Raw genomic sequence first — 4,926 nt, 5'->3', positions numbered from 1 at the left:
TGCACTTCTTCTGGGGTCTCCCTTTCTCCAGTGTGGGGGACGTCACCTGGAGAATGTTGTCCTGGTGCGATACGGGGTCCTTCATATCCAGAAGCGCTGGGTCCGCGCCATGGCTGCTAAATATTAGGGCGCTATTACTGCTTCTGATATGTTCGGATCGTGCCGCAAGCTACAGTAGTTCGGGCAGTGACGGACCAGAAGAGGGGGGTGCAGGTATAAAAGTCATCCCCGTACGGGTGGTGACCTTTATCCAGCAGTGGGAAGATCAGTTCCCGCCCGATCTTCCCACTAACTCAGAGGATTGGGGGGAGGGGGCATCTGGGGGCTGCATTCTGGTGTCCCTTCCTACATACACTCTAAGGGTACGTGCACGCTGCAGAATCGCGACCGATAACCCTTCACGCATTCCGCAGCTGGCACCCGCCAGCGGACTGATGCGGGCACGCACATCTCCACACATGTCATAGACTCCATTCTATGTACAGACGGATTCCGCTCTCCGTCCAACGTATTCATTCTTTGGACGGAAAATAGAATCCGCCCATGCATAGAATGGAGTCTATGACACAGGTGGAGACGCACGCCTGCATCAGTCCGCCGGCGGGTGCCAGCTGCAAAATGCACAAACGGTTATCCTTCGCCATTCCGCAGTGTGCACGTACCCTAAATCTGTAAGTGTACCCTGAGGTACTCTCACAGAGTTAGTAGAATTTCACGCCATACAGTCATCTCTTATTGGGACGGTACTGGCGGAAAAGACGTGTCTGGGGGGCAGCGTACGCTACCCCCAGACACGTCACTGGATGATTAGGACGATGAGGATGAATGGAGGAAAAAAAGAATCCCCCCATTCATCCTCACTGGCTGTTTCGGTGTCGGAGGCAATAATAACGTATGCGTCTGATACCGAAAACACGCCAGGGGCCACTTTTATATGGAGATTGGTATATGGGGTATGTAGTGGTGTAGTGTAAAACTTTAATGTAGTGTGGTGTAATGTAGTGTTTTTTACGTTTTTTTACAGTAAGTATATAAAATAAAAAAAACCTACGCCAAAAATGGTGCACTTATGTGCGGCACTTATCAGCAGACCGTGGCAGTAGGATATAGAAAAAAAAAAAACACCCTACGCCAAACAAGAAGGAGTTGCTGATTAGCAGCGCACTTTCGGGCGATAGGGTGCGGAAAATAGAAGAAAAAAAAATTTGAAAAAAAAAACTTACTACATGCTGAACATCCCTATAGCTGCTGATACGTGTATTACACATATCAGCCGCTAGAGGGCAGCAGAGCCCAAAATCCGGAAAAAGACGGCACTGGAGCCGAAAAAAGCCGAAGGGGACCCTACGGAAGAAGCCGAAGACCAGACAAGAAGACGACGCGAACCCGGAAGATGCCGATCGGGACCCCGGGACAGGTGAGTAATGTACAAATACCTACTCTGGACCCCTCAGCTACCTAACTGAGGGGTCCAGAGCAGGTATTTATTACTTTTGGGGACTTTTATCACTGTGCCACCGGCCCGATCGCCGGTACCGGCCGGCCGTTCACGGCGATCGGGCCGGTGGCACTGTCACCACCATTACTTTTTACAGTAATGGCGGTCGGTGCCGTCCACGGACAGCACCGACCACCATTTTTTCCGGGTCACCGCAAAGGTGCCGATTGCCGCTATTGGCTGATCTAAATTGATCAGCCAATTGCGGCGGATCGTCAGCACAGGGGTGTTAATCACCCCCTGTGCCGAGAAGCTAAGATGGCCTGCTATGACTTATAGCAGGCCATCTTCCCTGATCGCTGTGTGTTCACAAACAGCGATCGGGGAAGATGGCCTGCTATAAGGCAGATTTACGCCCTGTTGCGTTAAAGCCCAGGCAACGGGGGCGTAACTGTACGCCCAATGTCGTTAAGGGTTAAAGCAAAAAGTGTCACATACTCGTTAACTGGCAGCACCAAATCTACTGTGTAGAAGCGAAAGGTATTGAGAATCTAGAGACCATGATTCTTGTGCACATGTGTATTTCAATATAGCAAGGTGTAACTTTTCCTGTCTCGGCCAGAGATGTCAGCAGAGAGGACTGTGTCAGACCAAAAATAAAACATTTCCTACAGGACATACAGCAGCTAATAAGTATGGGAGACTTGAGATTTTTTTAATAGAAGTAAATTTCATGCTGGCTAACCCCTTTAAGTCCACTCTAAAGAACATACAAGTCCGTGTAACAGATCAATCAGCTGTCACTACTTAGTGGAAACCTCTAATACTAGGCAGGGATGAAAGACTGATGAACATTCATTCTTAAGCAACAATTTTGATTGTACGAATAAAATGGGAAACATAATGATGTTATAGATTCTGTATTGCGTGAAGGTTATTTCTAACAAAATGCAAGAAAGTATTGTGGTATACTGAAAAAAAGAATACATTGGTTAAATATAGAATTGGGAATAAACTAATAGTAATGGATTGTTGGGTAGACAAGGTGCCTGAAGTAGAGCCTGTGCTCAGAATTCTGGCTGTTTCTCTCTGTGCCAGCCCTTTCTCTACATTATTTATATATTCTATTAAATATTCATAAGTAGCAGACATGTCATGTCAGGTTTTCCTCAGGCCTGAATTTCCTGTTTACCAGCAAGAAAATCAACTGCACCTAAGAGCTTACTGGTAACATTCCTCTCCTCTGAAAATACAGTAGTGTAAAGCAGGGGCATACCTAGGATTCATGGGGCCCAATAGCGTAAAAAAAAAAAAAAAAAATGGGGTCCATGGATCCTGTACGCCTCCCCCCCATACACACCTGGCCCGGGCCAGAGTCCCTCCAGCATCCCTTCATTCTCCCAGCTCCCCAGGACACAAGTCATGCCACTGCCTATGGTGGTTGTCAACTCCCAAACACACACACACATACATTACATTCATATAAATGCATACACAGAGGTACAATTAACACATATACAGATAGCACACCATGAATATACCATATACAGGTTAATCATCTCCCAAGTGTAATAAGAACTATTGAACCAGAAATATCTGCTGCAGAACATCTTTATATAGAGATATGTCAGTCACCGGTTGTTGGAATGAGAGACAGTATAAGCTGGAAAGCATTTTCTTTTAGTGGTGGGTTCTCTTATAAGAGTCCAGCATTAATAGAAGCTGCTGCAAAACGCCTTTGGCAGCACACCTGTCAATCATTTGACACTGCTGACAAACACACACCACTGTTACAGACACTGACACACACAAAGATACATACAGTAAGATACACACTGACATACATATATACCCACAGACATACATACACTCACTGACAAACATACAGAGCACTTACAGCTCTCAGGCTTCCTCATCCTCCTCCTGTAGTCAGGCTGATCTCCACACAGTAGTATTGAGCAACTGCGGGCCATGTGATCAGGTCCTTCACAACTTTGTGTGCAGGTTGTTGACAGGTCCTGCTCCTCTGCACTAGTGAGTGCGCTGAACAGTACAGTGGCCGGCTCCTCTCCCTCTGAGCCCCATAGCAGTTGCGTGGTCTGCCTTTATAGTAGCTATGCCACTGGTGTAAGGTGTACTAAGTGGTTTTTCCCATTTTACCCCCAGAAACATAATTAGATTCTGGCTGGAAAAAAAAAATTATCACCTATTCAGTTTTTTCCAGGCAGCCAGAGAAGGATCAGGCAGGAAGAAGCATATAAGGGTTATGCAGGATTAGAAAAAAAAAAACATAGCTGCATTTTTATAGTAACAGCACCAGTTGTCCTGTTTGGGTGGGGTTTTGCAGCTCAATTCAATTGAGGTGAATGGTGCTCATTTGTAATAACACATAACCTGAAGATAGGTGTCACACCATTTCTTTGGGCAGATTTGCTAAATACATTTAAATGGCAAAGATAACATCCCCTATGGGTTCATTAACAGGTAATGGACAAGTCAATTTTTATTTGCAATGATTTCTCTAATATCAGGGAAAAAGGAGAGGGAAAAAATTGTGACACATGACAGATCTTCTCCATATTTGGTCCTTGTTTTGTTTAGTAGTAGAAAGAATTGCACCCTATTTCTCTGTAATTTGGGTGCACTCTTGGTTTTGGATAGGAGTCCTGATTATGTGCTATATGTGATCTCAGCCTAAGATTTTGTAACTGTGCTAGACTCTTGTAAGGTTTTTGTTACTATGCTAGGATTTGCTAAAGACTTTCCACGGGAAAATAGTGAGGAAAATTAGGATTTCACCTGTTCCATTGATTTCAATGGGAAAACATCTTGACAAATCTGCAACATAAACTGTGGAGTTTTTAATCCACAATTTATGTTGCAGCTGAATTTCTGCGTGGAAAATTTTTCCTGTGTGTAGAATTAGTAACCTTTACTGGTATTGTAATCCGCTGTTTATTTTTCATGTGAAATTCCACAAGAAATATCCGCACCAAATCTGTTGAGTGCGCTGTGTGCGCTGCAGCTCATGCACTCTACACACTCCTAATGGATTCCCTACAGACCCAGATTGTGAGCAGACAGAAAATGCCTTCAGTAGAGAGGAGCACAATTCGAGCATGCTTTGGTCTGTCCAAAGGTGAGCGTGCAGCATTTGATTAGCGGTAGCTGAAGACGTTGGTTGCAGCCCTAAGGCTGCATAGAAAACATGGCTACAGCCATAGGCTATACCTATGTTTTCCAATACTCCCTGGGCTGCATTCAACTTCTTCAGCCACCAGTACTCAAATGCCGCATGCTTGGGTTCAGATTGACCCAAACATGCTTGAGTTGCACTTCTCTCTAGTCTTCAGTTTCACTGTAAGGAACTCAGATTTCTCAAAAAGCCTAAGGAAAGGGTTCAAATAAAACCTTAGTGAAGCCATACAATTTCTTAGATCTGCACAGGTCACTTTTAATACCTCAATATCAACACTAAGACTAAGAGA

This window comes from Dendropsophus ebraccatus, chromosome 3 (genome assembly GCF_027789765.1).
Source record: "Dendropsophus ebraccatus isolate aDenEbr1 chromosome 3, aDenEbr1.pat, whole genome shotgun sequence".
NCBI lineage: Eukaryota > Metazoa > Chordata > Amphibia > Anura > Hylidae > Dendropsophus > Dendropsophus ebraccatus.
This window is presented reverse-complemented; position numbering follows the sequence as displayed.